Source organism: Saccopteryx leptura, chromosome 3 (genome assembly GCF_036850995.1).
Source record: "Saccopteryx leptura isolate mSacLep1 chromosome 3, mSacLep1_pri_phased_curated, whole genome shotgun sequence".
Lineage (NCBI taxonomy): Eukaryota > Metazoa > Chordata > Mammalia > Chiroptera > Emballonuridae > Saccopteryx > Saccopteryx leptura.
Window position 1 is genome coordinate 51,877,262 of NC_089505.1, and position 17,081 is coordinate 51,894,342.

The following is a 17,081-nucleotide window of genomic DNA, read 5'->3' on the forward strand; positions in this document are numbered from 1 at the left end:
GAGCATAAAACAATTTAATGAAATATATTTTAATGATGCAAGTAGAAAGTAGTTGTTAAGGTAATAAAATGTGATTTTTAAGGGGCTTTTAGTTCTTTATACTTACAGATTAGATATAGATAAAATTTAGGCTAATTATTTTCTTCTTCCTTAATTACTAAAAACCAGCAGAGGCTGAAAAAAGACTTCTTAAGTTTTCTAAAAATGAATTCTTTTTAATTCATAGAAAAATTAATTTACACAGTCAGAGGCATATTTTATGTTTCAGTTATGTGAGCATGGTAAAACTTCAGCCAGAATTCTTCTAACCTGTATAGAAGGCATGAAGACAACTGGAAGAATATATTCCTACCAATTGGGATCAACTCATCAGCCTATAAATATTATCAACTTGTTCTTCCCACAGGTTGTTCATATATCTATCTATCTATCTATCTATCTATCTCCCCCCCCCAAAAAAAAGAACCACCCAGACTTAAGCCCTGGCTGGTTGGCTCAGTGGTAGCACTTCAGCCTGGTGTATGGATGTCCCTGATTTGTTTTCTGGTCAGGACACACAAGAGAAGCAACCATCTACTTCTCCACCCCTCCCCCTTTTCTCTCTCTCTTCTCCTCCTGCAGCCATGGCTTGATTGGTTTGAGTTGGCCCCAGCACTGAGATGGCTCTATGGCTTCCACCTCAGGTGCTAAAATAATATGGCTTGATGTTGAACAGAGCAATGGCCCTAGATGGGCAGAGCATCATCCCCTCACCCCTTACTGGGCTTGCCAGGTAGAACCTATCAGGGCACATGTGGGAGTCTCTCTGACTCTTCTCCTCTCACTAAAATAAAACAACAAAACAACACCCCTCTCCCCAGATTTAAGCCAGTTGATGTCTTATTATGATTTAAAATGAAAATATTAACGGTGCTCAGAGGAGAGACCTCCATAGGATGAGGGCCCCAGTAGTGGTCATGGCATTTTTTTTTTTTTTTTTGTAGTTGGCAATCCAAGGCTAGGCCTTAAGTAAGAATGGCATCACACCATGAGCAGATGGCCGGGCCGAGTGCCCTTACAGTTCCTGCTGGATGAGGCCTGGAGCCTGCCCCTGCCCAAGCTGACTGACCCGCAGCTTGCCTACATGGCTTCCTGGGCTATTATTGCCCCAGGCTGCTTGATAACTCCATCTGGCTAAGGCCAGTGATGTTCACCAGTTTGCATTGCCAGATTCTATGTTACTTCCTTTGTTTTTGTTGGATATTATCTTTTAAAATGTCAAGACTATATGTATTCTCTGAAGGACCATGATATGGTTGCATACATGAAAGCACATCTGGATGATTTTCCTGAAAAAAGTAAGAAAACTTATGCAGAAATTCTCAAAGAAAATCATCCATTGTGTTGACGTCTCCAAAATCTTTGCTTCAGTTTCACTGATAACAATTATTTCTCAATTTTGTGGAACATGTATGTTAATACCTTATGATTAAAATGGTAATCATGAAAAAAAAGAAAATATTAGCATAGAATTCCTATTAATTTCCTAACAGTTTGAAACAAAAATGCATAATCAGAAATAGTTGGGAGATATTCAAAATGATGCTAAATTATATGATACTTAGTCTACATACTGTTGTGTCTTTAATGTTTTGTTCTCTAGAATATAAATGGATATTATTCCCTTTTTTTTAAAGTGAGAGTAGGGGAGATACAGAGACAGAGTCCCACATGTGCCCAACCGAGATCCACACAGCAACCCCTGTCTGGGACTGATGCTTTGTCAATCTGGGGCAACTTGCAAATGAGGTATTTTTAGCACCTGAGGTGGAGGCTGACAGAGCCATCCTCAGTGCTAGGATCAACATGCTCAAATCAACTGAGCTATGGCTGCAGGACAGGAAGAAAGAGAGAGAGATAAAGAGGGAGGTGGGCAGAAGCAGAATGATGCAGTAATATAAGGTTATAGTAATTAAATATGTAGAAATGTAGAAAAATATGGAAGATATCTGAAAGTAATTAAGATATAATATTAAAATCAATTAAGGAAATTAAATAAAGTTGTGCCATCTGGATAGGAATTAATATAGTGTGTACAAATATGATAAACAGACTCTGACTTTTGAGCAGGGTCCAGTTAGTGTGTGTGTGAAGTTATACATAGATAAGAAGTGGCTTGATGTCATAACTCTGTAAGTTAATATAAACCAGAAGCTTCCCCAGGAACATCTTAAAAGTGGCTTGATGTAACATTTCAGTAGATTAACATAAAAAGGGCTGCCTGTAAGGAACTCCCAAAACGGTGGTTTGAGGTGATAATCCTGTAGATGACACCTGTTAGAAGGCGTGAGCCAGAAAAGGTACTAAAGCTGAGGGCCCCCCCCTGCTGCAGTAGTCACCCAGACTCCAATGTTGACATGTACTGTCTCCACACTGCTCTGACCAAAGACAACCAAGAGGAGCACGCTGACAGGGCCCCCTTTAGCTGTAACCAGGCACGCCAAAAGGATTTGTGAGTAATAAACTGCCTGTGTGATTCTTGCAAATAACTTGTGTGTTGGTCGTGTCTTTCCTCTGGTGGCTGTTGGTCTTGGCACTCATAGGTAGAATCCTCATAGCCACCTCAAGAGTAGTCTTGAAGAGGCTGCAAGCCTGCTGATAAGCAGGAGTGTCCCACTGTGCAGGGAAGTTGAATCAGGGATGCCTGATTGACGTAAAGTTCGGGCTCTACTGGGACACAGATGGTAATGTAAGGCCAGTAGCCACAGCCTCCATCACAGCTGCCTGGCCCGTGCAGGTTCGCATTTGATTCGGGCAGACGGTAATGAAACAATGGAGCCAAGAACTGGTGGGCCATTACCTTTAATCCTAGCTTGCACCCAGCGGGCAAGTAAAAACACACACTGGGCTCTAAAACCCACTCATCCAGTGCTCACAAAGCTACTGATTTATCCAAGTTTCCTAGAATCAAAGTTTCTAGCTCACCAGCCTCATTCACCTCTGTTCCCCATCTCCTTCTCTCTATACAAACTCTGAACAAACTGGCTTCTTCTACAGCACTCTGCCATCTTGGCTACTTCTCCTGGCCTCCACGTGGCCTTTCCCTGCTTTCCTCTCTGCTCTCTTCTCTAATGCTAATCTCAGGCACCGAGAGAGAGCAAGCTCCTGGTCTGCCCCACTTTATAGTGTAGAAATCAAAACCTTTAATCCAATATACAAATAAGGAAGTCTCTGATACAAAGTAATTTATCTGAGGCATAATGGGATTCCTCATGAGAGTGCACCACCCCACATCAAAAAGGGTGGGAAAGGCTTAGTCCCAAAACCAAGCCCCAGGCTATAAGAATCCTGCCTGCTAACAGCCCGCCCCCAACACATATTAATATAATCACGCCCATCCCAAGCAAGAAGGGCAACCAATACCATCACCTGGGCAATGGGCTTCCACGTGGGCAGCACCATCTTTAACAAAGTGAGCATTATATATTTTATCTGCCCAACAGGTCCTATCCTATTTCTAAGAAGATACTGAGTTAGTTTTGAGAGACAGCAGATCAAAACCACAAGTCATGCAGATGAACATGTGCAGAGGATAGAACTTTGACCCTCAGTTGTACTTTGAACCAAAGTCTGTGTACCATCATTTCTTGGCACACTCCCATCACCACATGGAACCAGATGACTGGGACAGAACTGGTGGAACTTGAACACTGGAATTCTTTCAGAAGTGAAGGGTAGTTGTCCAGGAAGATGTGGTCCTGAAGCCCCTTACCATAAATGGCCAAGTTCTAAGGTCCTCCTGAGGCCAGTTAGTAAGAAGCTAGACAAATTCCTTGACATGCAGAATGAGAGAAATAGAGACAAAATGAAACAGCTGAGCAATTAGCAGCAAGCTAATACTGTATACCACAAGATCTTTTTTTTTTTTTTTTTTTTTAGAGAGAGAGAGAGTGGGAGGAACAGACAGGGACAGACAGACAAGAAAGAATAGAGATGAGAAGCATCAATACTTTGTTGTGGCACCTTAGTTGTTCATTGATTGCTTTCTCATATGTGTCTTGAGGGGGGGAAGGCCTCCAGCAGAGCGAGTGACCCCTTGCTCCAGCCAGCGATGTTGGGCTCAAGCCAGCAACCTTGGGCTTTAAGCCAGTGACCTTTGGTCTAAAGCAGGGGTCTCAAACTCGCGGCCCGCGGGCCGCATGCGGCCCGCCAAACAATTTTGTGCGGCCCGCAGACTAATCCACGAAGTTCAAAATATTTTGGATAAAATTAAGTAAGCCTAGGGGCCTACTTGTATTTTTCATTTCTCTAGCATCCTAGCTAGATATTAGCTTAGTTAACAGCAGTTGTGATGCGAACTACAGTTTCTGGTCGTTTTGTGACACTGAGTAAACTGCATGTACGATTGTGCTTGTTGTACTGATTTTTTTTTGTTTTCAACTGCAGTGAGAAAAGTGTTGCGTAACAGTTGCCTTTTGTAGACCTAGTGCGTGCGGCCTGCCGAATGGCTGTGATCTTGCTCTGCGGCCCACATGCTGAGTTGAGTTTGAGACCCCTGGTCTAAAGTCAGCGACCATGGGGTCATGTGTATGATCCCATGCTCAAACCAGTGACCCCCTGCTCAAGCTAGTGAGCATGCGGTCAAGCCGGATGATCCCATGCTCAAGCCAACAACTTGGGTTTTAAACCTGGGTCTTCTGAATCCCGAGCTGACGCTCTATCCACTGCACCTTGCCTGTTCAGACTAAAACACAAGATCTTATCTGTTGGGCAGATAAAATGTATTATGCTCACTTTGTTAAAGATGGCACCGCTGCCCACGTGGAGGCCGTTGCCCAGGTGATATTAATGTGTGTCTCTGTGGGCAGGCAGGATTGTTGTAGCCTGGGGCTTGGTTTTGGGATTAAGCCTTTCCCACACTTTTTGATGTGGGGTGGTACAATCCCATCATGCCTCAGAGAAGTGACTGTATTAGAGACTTCCCTATTTTGTATATTGGATTAAAGGTTTTGAATGTACACTATAAAATGGGGGCAGAATGAGAGCTTGCTCTTGGTTCCTGAGATTATCATTAGAGGAGAGAGCAGAGAGAAGAGAGCAGAAAGAGGCCATGTGGCCAGGAGAAGCAGCCAAGATGGCGGAGTGTTGAGTGAGAAGCCAGTTTGTGCAGAGTTTGTATCTGGGATAAGGAAGGAGATGGGGAACTGAGGAGAATAAGGCTGGTGAGCTAGAAACCTTTGATTCTGGGAAACTCGGATAAGTCAGTGGCTTTGTGAGCACTGAATGTGAGTGGGTTTTGGAGCCCAGTGTGTGTTTTTACTTGCCCGCCGGGTGCAAGCTAGAATTAAAGACTATGGCCCACCAGTTTGTGGCTCCGTTGTTTCTTTACCAACTGTCCAAATCCAATGCGAACCTGCATGGGCCAGCCGGCTGCTATGATGGTAGCCATGGCTTCTGGCTTTACATTATCTTTCCTAACCAAAGACATCAAGGAGCAGATGGTTTATAACTTGTAAAGCCAGCGGCCACGGCCAGGACTGCTATCACAGCAGCCGCCCATGCAGGTTCGCATTGGATTCGAACAGTCGGTAAAGAAATAACGGAGCCACAAACTGATGGGCCATAGTCTTTAATTCTAGCTTGCATTCGGCGGGCAAGCAAAAACACACAGTGGGCTCCAAAACCCACTCACATTCAGTGCTCACAAAGCTACCGACTTATCCGAGTTTCCTAGAATCAAAGGTTTCTAGCTCACCAGACTTATTCACCTCTGTTCCCCATCTCCTTCCTTCTCCAGCATCAAACTGCACAAACTGGCCTCTCACTCAATACTCCGCCATCTTGGCTGCTTCTCCTGGCCACATGGCCTCTTTCTGCTCTCTACTCTGCTCCCTCTGCTCTCTCATGCTAATCATCCCAGGAACCAAGAGAGCAAGCTCCCATTCTGCCCCTATTTTATAGTGTAGATTCAAAACCTTTAATCCAATATACAAAACAGGGAAGTCTCTAATACAAAGTCACTTCTCTAAGGCATGATTGGATTGTACCGCCCCACATCAAAAAGTGTGGGAAAGGCTTAATCCCAAAACCAAGCCCCAGGCTACAAGGATTCTCAACACACATTAATATCACCTGGGCAACGGCCTCCACATGGGCAGCGTCATCTTTAACAAAGTGAGCATAATACATTTTATCTGCCCAACATAACTCTCTTCCCCAACCAAAAAATAGGTAGCTGAAATTACCCTAGTAGGGAAATAGAAAGCAGAGACCTAACTGGTGCCAGACAAACCCAAGAATAGAGAAAATCAGGGGAATATATAACAATAAAACCCATTAGAGCCCAACAAATCCAAGATATAGGTGAAGCTGACAGAATGATCACAAATACCATTATATGCTCATACTGATGCATTGATATATTAAAGGCCATATCGGGAAAGCTGATGAATATTCTGATTGCAATCTCCCCTAAAATTCCTGCCTATAGAAACAGGTAAAAACCTTTAAGACAAATAATCCAGTGTGTGCTTGCTCTCCCTTGAGCATACTCATGTCCTCCTCCCCCCCAGCTCTAGGGGTTCCAATGAGACTTGCAACCAGGGCAGCAGTGGGTGGTGGCAGCTCATCCCAGACTGACCCCCTGATCCTATCTCCAAGGACCCTCTTTTTGCCTCTGTGACTTCTCAATGAGACAAGCAGCCCAACTTTGACTCACTTCTTGTAAGGCCAGGGGCTGCCGCTGTCATGGCCATGCAGGTTCCCAGAGCCAGAGGATGGTGGGCCATTCCATTTATTCAAGTCTCATAATGGCGAACGAGCAAACAGGTAGGGAAGACCACTTCCCTCTCACTCAGGGTTCTCAAAGCCCTGAGACACACCAGACTCAGTTCTCACACACACACTCTCTCTCTTTCTCTACACTCCTCTGCCCAGCAAAACAGGCTGGGGAAAAAAACCTTCTTTAGCAAACAGTAGGAAACAATTGCCCCTCCCAAGTAAGAAGGCAATCTGCAATTTGCAATCTGCTGCCCTTAGGGCAAGCACCTGCAGCCTTCCATAGACTATACACACATGGCACTGCCCCAATACAAGCAAGCAAACTTAAAAAATATCTGTTTACCTAACACTCCTGTTGCTGTGATCTTGCTTCTTATATCCTAAGCCTTACTGTTCCTTACTTCTATCCTAAGCCTTCCTTTGTCTTACTGTTCCAAGCTTTAATATACTTTTTTTTTTTTTTAACAGAGAGAGAGTCAGAGAGAGGGATAGGGAGAGAGATGAGAAGCATCAATCATTAGTTTTTCATCACAACACCTTAGTTGTTCATTGATTGCTTTCTCATATGTGCCTTGACCGCGGACCTTCAGCAGACCGAGTGACCCCTTGCTCGAGCCAGCAACTTTGGGTCCCAGCTGGTGAGCCTTGCTCAAGCCAGATGAGCCCACGCTCAAGCTGGAGACCTCAGGGGTCTCGAACCTGGGTCTTCCACATCCCAGTCTGATGCTCTATCTATCCACTGCGCCACCGCCTGGTCAGGCCCTGCTTTAATATACTTTCAAAATCACCTGGACTTTAGTCTTGAAATCTTTCCTGCATGAAGAACCCACACATTCCAAACTGGACCGGGAAGGACTCGCCTTGGCCTCATCCCTTCCAGGTAACACTTCAATTAAAACTTGACCTGTTAGGACTTCCACATACCTGTTCCCTCTAACCCCTTAAAAATCATCCCTGAACACTGGAACAGGGTGATGGATTTGGGTTTTCTCTTCATCTCCTCGTTTGGCTACCTCTCAAAATAAATGCTTTCCTTGTTGCATACTTGGTGCTTTAGTAAATTAGTCGTACTGAGTTTTGGGCATACAAACTTGGGTTCGATTATAGATATACTGTTACTTAGTTAACTACAATAAGGTGCCAAAGAACAGTAAAAGTTAGCATTAGCAATGCCATTTTAAAGAGGAAAAGTCAGGCTTCTTACCTCTTCCTTTCTGTGGAGAAAGAAAAGAGAAGAATGCAGGAGCTCCTGGCTTACAAGGGCAGCTGGGTCATCTAGTCATAGTTTAGCTGATTCCTAGAATTCTCTGAAAGGGTGCCTGGAGCCACTTGCCACACAGAGCAAAGAAGATAGAACTTATCTGAAAACCTTAGAAAACAATGTTTATGTACCTTAATCAAGAATTCCTATACTTGGACTCACCCTAAAGTCATGAGAGTAACTATACCTCTGGACAAAGGGATCACAAGCCCCTCCTTGCCCATCCCAACCAGTACTTGATTTTTCATAAAAGCAGGCTCAGAACTGTATGAGGGCCTACATGATTTAGGATTGTGCCCCATGTAGCTAGCCGGCTAATTAATAAACTCCTCAAAAATTCATCTGGACTTGGTGTCTTTGTGAAACTCGCAGGTTACATTACAACAAACCAATATTTAAACTGTTTCTAATTTTTTGTTTTTGTACTTTTCTGAAGCTGGAAACGGGGAGAGACAGTCAGACAGAATCCCACATGCGCCCGACCAGGATCCACCCGGCACGCCCACCAGGGGCGAAGCTCTGCCCACCAGGGGGTGATGCTCTGCCCCTCCGGGGCGTCGCTCTGCAGCGACCAGAGCCACTCTAGCGCCTGGGGCAGAGGCCAAGGAACCATCCCTAGCGCCCGGGCCATCTTTGCTCCAATGGAGCCTTGGCTGCGGGAGGGGAAGAGAGAGACAGAGAGGAAGGAGGGAGGGGGGGTGGAGAAGCAAATGGGCGCTTCTCCTATGTGCCCTGGCCGGGAATCGAACCCGGGTCCCCCGCACGCCAGGCCGACGCTCTACCGCTGAGCCAACCAGCCAGGGCCTGTTTCTAATTTTTTAAGCTTAAAACTATAGTCATCTTCATCTTTGTACATTTGCCTGATGTCTTTAAGAGTTGTTTTTTTTTTTTTTTCTTTTTTTGTACTTTTCTGAAGCTGGAAACAGGGAGAGACAGTCAGACAGACTCCCGCATGCGCCCGACCAGGATCCACCCGGCACGCCCACCAGGGGCGATGCTGTGCCCACCAGGGGGCGATGCTCTGCCCCTCTGGGGCATCGCTCTGCTGCGACCAGAGCCACTCTAGCGCCTGGGGCAGAGGCCAAGGAGCCATCCCCAGCACCAGGGCCATCTTTGCTCCAATGGAGCCTTGGCTGCGGGAGGGGAAGAGAAAGAGAGGAAGGAGGGGGTGGCGGTGGAGAAGCAAATGGGTGCTTCTCCTATGTGCCCTGGCCGGGAATCGAACCCGAGTCCCCCTCATGCCAGGCCGACGCTCTACCGCTGAGCCAACCGGCCAGGGCCTGTCTTTAAGAGTTCTTAAAAGTGGAATTGTTAGGTCAAAGGAGATACATATTTAAATTTTTAAATTCATATTGCCAGACTGCCTTCAAGAAATATTGTATCAGTTTACCTTCCTACCAAAAATGAAAAACGTCTAATTATCCTGTCTTTGGTGAAAATCAGGCAGCTATCATTAAATAATTGTTAATCAGAGAGGTGAAAAATGATTCAGGAATTATTTTGAGTTGTGCTCTCAAAAAGGAGGGAAGCAGGATGGAAAAGTGGAAAAGTTAAGTGAGGTTGTGGTCTCAGCTGGAGACTAGCTTCAGCCTGATCTCAAGGGAAGCTTTGGAGTATGACTTGCATCACAAAGACACTGCCTTGAGGAAAGGGGGCCATCTTTTTGTACCACAATATCAGTTGGTCATTGTGGTACACAATTCTCTAGGCTCTAGAGAAAAGATAGCTGTGAACTTTTAGCCACCAACACTTTCAGCAGCTCTGCCATGGGTATAACTTAATAAAATATTGTTGGGTATAGTAATTTGAGTAGTGTCCCTGCAAATTCATGTTTATCCAGAACCTCAGAATGTGACCTTATTTGAAATTAGAATCTTTGTAGTTAGCTAAAATGAAGTTGATGGGATTCAGAATACACTACCCCAAAATATGGCACCTTGGCATATTGAATATATTAAGCTGAAGGAGATTGAGAAAACAGCTGAAGAAGGAAGGTCACTCTGACCGCCACCCCTCTTCCCTTAAACAGGTCATAAAACTCTTATGTGAGAGGTGCCTATTCTATACTATACCTGGAGGGAAGGAGCATCCTTATCTCTGCAGACAAAAGAATACTGAGTAGAATGTGAACAAACAGGCCTTGCTAAGTTTTTCTCAGTTTATTTCACTTACCTCTTACTCTTTAACTTATCAAATTCCTCCACAACCGTCCACTCTTCCAAAGCTAGCATAAAAATACTGAGGTATAATTGTTTCTACAGGTCATAATTTCCTTATGTAGTTCTCCCATGTCACATAGAAGTTATTTTCAGACCTAGCTAGAGACCCTAAAAGGGTCAGTAAAACTTTTCCGTCCCCTACAAGGTTATATAATACTAGATTAAGATGGGCCGTAAATCTTTAGTATTCTTATAAGAAGAAGAGAGCGGCCCTGGCCAGTTGGCTCAGCGGTAGAGCGTCAGCCCGGCGTGCAGGAGTCCCGGGTTCGATTCCCAGCCAGGGCACATAGGAGAGGCGCCCATTTGCTTCTCCACCCCTCCCCCTCTCCTTCCTCTCTGTCTCTCTCTTCCCCTCCCGCAGTGAGGCTCCATTGGAGCAAAGATGGCCGGGGCACTGGGGATGGCTCTGTGGCCTCTGCCTCAGGTGCTAGAATGGCTCTGGACACAACAGAGCGACGCCCCAGAGGGGCAAAGCATCGCCCCCTGGTGGGCATGCTGGGTGGATCCCGGTCGGGCGCATGCGGGAGTCTGACTGCCTCCCCGTTTCCAGCTTCGGAAAAATGAAAAAAAAAAAAAAAAGAAGAGGAGAGCACACAGAGATACACACAGAGAATAGGGCCACAAGAAGATGGAGGCAGAGATTGGAATTATGCTGCGGTAAACCAAGGAATGCCTGGGGCCAGCAGAAGTTGGAAGAACATCTGCAGGAACGTGGCTCTACTGATAACCTTGATTTCAAACTTCTAGCCTTCAGAATCGTGAGAGAATAAAGTTCTGTTATTTGAAGACATCTAGTAAGAGAACAAACTTCTGTTGTTGTAAGACACCCAATATGTGGTATTTTGTTACAGTGGCTCTAGGGAATTTATAAAGTGGGGCACTAGCTATTTTATACAGTTCTTAAAGTACAGTCCCTGGACTCCTGGGCCTTGTTAACATCCTCTTTGGGAGTCTACAAGGTCAAAACTATTTTCATAATTATATTAAGACATTATTTTCTGTCCCATCCCATTTTTCTTTTTACTGCATTGACATTTGTGCTAACAGTGCAAAATAAATCAATGATGGGTAAAACTGTTGGCATCTCAGCATGTATGAGATTGGTACCAAATGTACTAGTAGTCACTGTATTCTCCACCAACCACATACTCCCCATAAAGAAAATGCCAGTTACATATAGGAATGTCCTCAATGAGGGAGAAAAATTACTAGCTTTATTAATTTTTTTTTTTTTTTATAGAGACAGAGAGAGAGTCAGAGATAGGGATAGATAGGGACAGACAGACAGGAATGGAGAGAGATGAGAAGCATCAATCATTAGTTTTTCGTTGTGACACCTTAGTTGTTAATTGATTGCTTTCTCATATGTGCCTTGACTGTGGGACTACAGCAGACCGAGTGACCCCTTGCTCGAGCCAGTGACCTTGGGTCCAAGCTGGTGAACTTTGCTCAAGCCAGATGAGCCTGCGCTCAAGCTGGAGATCTCAGGGTTTCAAACCTGGGTCCTCTGCATCCCAGTCTGACGCTCTATCCACTGCGCCACCGCCTAGTCAGGCTATTAAATCTTTTTTTTTTAAGTGAAAGCAAGAGAGACAGACAGACAGACAGGAGGGGAGAGAGACGAGAAGCATCAACTCATAGTTGCAGCACTTTAGTTTTTCATTGACTGCTTTCTCATATGTGCCTTGGCAGAGGTTGAGGGCGTTCTGGCCAAGCCAGTGACCTCTTGCTCAACCTAGAGACCTTGGGCTCAAGCCAGCAACCTTTGGGCTCAAGCAAGTGACCATGGGGTCATGTCTATGATCCCATGCTCAAGCTGGCAACCCTGCTTTCAAGCTGGTGAGCCTGTGCTCAAGCTGGTGACCTCAGGGTTTTGAACTTGGGTCCTCAGCATCCCAGGCTGATGCTCTATCCACTGTGCCACCACCTGGTCAGGTGCTTTATTAAATCTTGACTCTAGAAGGTATATCTTCTTGGTGTTAGGTGAGACAAAATGGAAAGTAAAATAAAGCACTTCTGCATACTGAAGTACAATCGTTGTCTTGAGGAAGAGAACTTGTGTAATCACTTGAATAGTGAGCTGAACTAGCCCTTTTTTTTTATAGACCACCATTTTTACATGAAAGAATGACTGCCAATAAAACAATTACTCAGAATGTGTATTTGGCATTTTCTTAGAAATGAATAAAGAGACTTAATTCAAGAAAAATTGTTAATGAAATTTGTTGCTCATGAAAAGTTTAACTTTCACGCAAAAATTAGCAGTTTGAAAAACTTGCCTGACACCATAAGCTTGAGAACTTCCCAATGCTTAAATTTTCCCTGATGAGATCCATAGTTATATTAACAAATATTTTTTAAAGAAACTTTACTGATTGGTTTTAGAGAGAGTGAAAGGGAAAGAGAGAAACACTGACCTGTTACTCCACTCACTTATGTACCCACTGGTTGACTCCTATATGTGCCCTGACTGGGGGGATCAAACCTGCAACATTGGTGTATCAGGGCAATGCTCCAACCAGCTGAGCCACCAGGCCAGGGCAACAAATATTGTTTTGTAATAAACTCTGTCAACATTTGGAAGATCTACATAATTTAGTGAAACATTTTTCAAATGGCTTAGGTATGATGTTACCAATCATAATTCCATACTGGGGCCAATCAACCTACTAATGTGTGAGAAAAAGATCCATTCAAAGTTCAAGATAGGGCAATGGCATTTTAGGTAATAGAGTATGAAAACTTCATTGCTATTGGTTTCAGAGTCTACATTGTAACTCTCCTTTTATAAACTACCATTTGTTGAGTTTTGATGTATTATCAGAGAATAATATCCACATAGTTATCTGAAAGAACTATTAAAATATTACTCCCTTTTTTAACTATACATATATCTGTGTGATGCTAGATTTTCTTCTTAAAAATACTTTATTTTTTAAATTTAAATTTATTGTTTACATAGATTCAAGTGTCCCACCGAATACATCTCCCCCCACCCCCGTGTTCCCCTCATATCTCCCTTGTCCCCCTTCCCCCAACGCCCTCCCCCCTTCCCTCCAGGATTTGCTTTTCTGCTCTTAATAACGCTGTGTTATATATATATAATTTCACCAATCTCTTTCCCTTCTCTGATCCCATCTTCTCATTCCCTTTCTCTCTATCTGCTTTCCCTCTGGTCCCTTTGATCCCTCCTCTGTATCAATTCCGTTCCTCAGTTCTCATTGTTCATTGGATTCCTCAAATGAGTGAGGTCATATGATATTTTTCTTTCTCTGCCTGGCTTATTTCACTTAACATAATAGTTTCCAGCTCCATCCATGTTGTTGCAGAAGGTAAGATTTCCTTTTTTTCACGACCCCATAGTATTCCATTGTGTATATGTAGAACTGCTTTTTAATCCACTCGTCCACTAATGGACACTTGGCCTGTTTCCAGATGTTGGCTATTGTAAACAATGCTGCCATGAACATGGGGTGGGGGGCATTTCTTCTTTTGAATCAGTGATTTGGTGTTCTTAAAATATATTCCTAAAAGTGGGATGGCTGGGTCAAAATGCAGTTCCATTTTTAATTTTTTGAGGAAACTTTATACCAGGGGTCCCCAAACTTTTTACACAGGGGGGCCGTTCACTGTCCCTCAGACCGTTGGAGGGCCGGACTATAAAAAATCTATGTACAAATTCCTATGCACACTGCACATATCTTATTTTAAAGTAAAAAACCAAAACGGGAACAAATACAATATTTAAAATAAAGAACAAGTAAATTTAAATCAACAAACTGACCAATATTTCAATGGGAACTATGCTCCTCTCACTGACCACCAATGAAAGAGGTACCCTTCCAGAAGTGCGGCGGGGGCCAGATAAATGGCCTCAGGGGGCCGCATGTGGCCCGCGGGCCGTAGTTTGGGGACCCCTGCTTTATACTGTTTTCCACAGTGGCTGTACCAGTCTGCATTCTCACCAGCAGTGCAGGAGGGTTCCCTTTTCTCCACATCCTCACCAGCACTTATCATGAGTTGTTTTGTTAATGAGCGCCATTCTGATTGGTGTGAGGTGATATCTCATTGTGGTTTTAATTTGCATTTCTCTAATGACTAGTGATGTTGAACATTTTTTGATCTGCCTATTGGCCATCTGTATGTCCTCTTTGGAGAAGTGTCTATTCTGTCTATTCAATTCTTTTGCCCAGTTTTTGATTGGATTGTTTATCTTCCTGGTGTTGAGGTTTACAAGATCTTTATAACTTTGGTTATTAACCCCTTATCAGACGTATTGTTGAATATGTTCTCCCATTGTGTGGTTTGTATTTTTATTTTGTTCATATTGTCTTTAGCTGTGCAAAAGCTTTTTAAATTGCTATAGTCCCATTTGTTCAATCCTGTCCTTTATTTCCTTTGCCCGTGGAGATAAATCAGCAAATATATTGCTGCAAGAGATGTTGAAGAGCTTACTGCCTATGTTTTCTTCTAAGATGCTTATGGTTTCATGACTTACAATTAAGTGTTTTATCCATTTTGAGTTTATTTTTGTGAATGGTATAAATTAGTGGCCTAGTTTCATTTTTTTGCAGGTAGCTGTCCAATTTTTCCAACACCATTTGTTAAAGAGACTGTCTTTACTAAATTGTATGCTCTTAACTTTTTTTGTCAAATATCAATTGTCCATAGAGTTGTGGGTTTGTTTCTGGGTTCTCTGTTCTGTTCCATTGATCTATAAGCCTGTTCTTATGATAGTACTAAGCTGTTTTGAGTACAATAGCCTTGTAGTATAACTTGATATCAGGAAGTGTGTTACCACCCAGTTTATTATTCTTTTTCAATATTGCTGAAGCTATTTGTGTTCTTTTTAGATTAAATATAAATTTTTGGAATATTTGTTCTATATCGTTGAAGTATGTCATTGGTATTTTAATGGGAATTGCATTGAATTTATAAATTGCTTTGGGTAATATAAACATTTTAATGATGTTTATTCTTCCTATCCATGAACATGGTATATGTTTCCACTTGTTTGTATCTTCCTTTATTACTTTTATCAAAGTTTTATAATTTTCTGAGTACAAGTCTTTAACCTCCTTGGTTAAATTTACTCCTAGGTATTTTTGTTGTTGTTGTTGCAATAGTAAAGGGGATTGTTTTCTTAATTTCTCTTTCTGACAGATCATTGTTGGTGTATAAAAATACCTCTGATTTCTGAATATTAATTTTATATCTTGCCACCTTGCTGAATTCATATCAAGTCCAGTAGTTTTTTGACTGAGACTTTAGGATTTTCTAGGTACAGTATCATATCATCTGCAAATAATGATAGTTTTATTTTTTCTTTTCCAACTTGGATGCCTTTTATTTCTTCTTGTCTGATTGGTCTACCTAGGACTTCCAGAACTATGTTGAATAAGAGTGGTGAAAGGGAGCACCCCTGCCTTGTTCCTGATCTTAAGGGGATAGTTTTTAATTTTTGCCTACTGAGTATGATGTTGGCTTTGGGTTTGTTATAGATGGACTTTATCATGTTGAGGTATGTTCCCTGTATTCCCACTTTTGCTAAGAGTTTTGATCATAAATGGGTGCTGGATTTTATCAAATGCTATTTCTGCATCTATTGATATAATCATGTGATTTTTCTCCTTCCTTTTGTTTATATGATGAATCACATTGATTGATTTGTGAATATTATATCAGCCTTGCCTCCCCAGAATAAATCTCACTTGTTCATGATGTATGATTTTTTTCATGTATTGCTAGATTCGGTTTGCTAATATTTTGCTGAGAATTTTAGCATTTAAGTTCATCAGGAATATTGGCCTATAGTTTTCTTTCTTTGTATTGTCTTTGCCTGGTTTGGAGTCAGAATTATGTGTGCTTTGTAAAAGGAGTTTGGAAGTCTTCCCTCCACTTAAATTTTCTGAAATAGTTTGAGAGGGATAAGAGTCAGTTCTTTGAATATTTGGTAGAATTTGCCTCTGAAGCCATGTGGCCCAGGGCTTTTGTTTGTTGGGAATTTTTTTATAACTGTTTCAATCTCATTTGTTGTAAACAGTTTGTTTAGGGTTTCTGATTCTTCCAGATTGATTTTTAAAAGATTATATGTTTCAAGCAATTTGTTCATTTCACCTGGGTTGTCTAATTTTTTGGCATACAGTTCTTCGTAGTATTTTCTTACAATCCTTTGTATTTCTGCTGTGTCAGTTGTTACTTTTCCACTCTCATTTCTAATTTTATTTATTTGAATCCTCTCTCTTTCTTCTTGGTGAGTCTGGTTAAAGGTTCATCATTGTTGTTTACCTTTTCAAAGAACCAGCGCTTGGTTTCATTGATCCTCTGTATTTTTTTTTAGCCTCTATGTCATTTATTTTCATTCTGATCTTTATTATTTCCTTCCTTCTACTTCCTCTGGGCTTTACTTGTTGTTCTTTTTCTAGTTCTTTTAAATGCAGGGTTAAATTGTTTATTTGAGCTTTTTCTAGCTTCTTACGGTATGCCTGTAATGCTATGAACTTTCCTCTCAGGACTGCTTTTGCTGTGTCCCATAAATTTTGAGTTGTTGTATGCTCATTTTCATTTGTTTCTTTTTTTTTTTAAATTTTTTTCACTTTTTTTTTTTTCATTTTTCTGAAGCTGGAAACAGGGAGAGACAGTCAGACAGACTCCTGCATGCGCCCGACCGGGATCCACCCGGCACGCCCACCAGGGGGTGACGCTCTGCCCACCAGGGGGCGATGCTCTGCTCATCCTGGGCGTCTCCATGTTGTGACCAGAGCCACTCTAGCGCCTGAGGCAGAGGCCACAGAGCCATCCCCAGCGCCTGGGCCATCTTTGCTCCAATGGAGCCTTGGCTG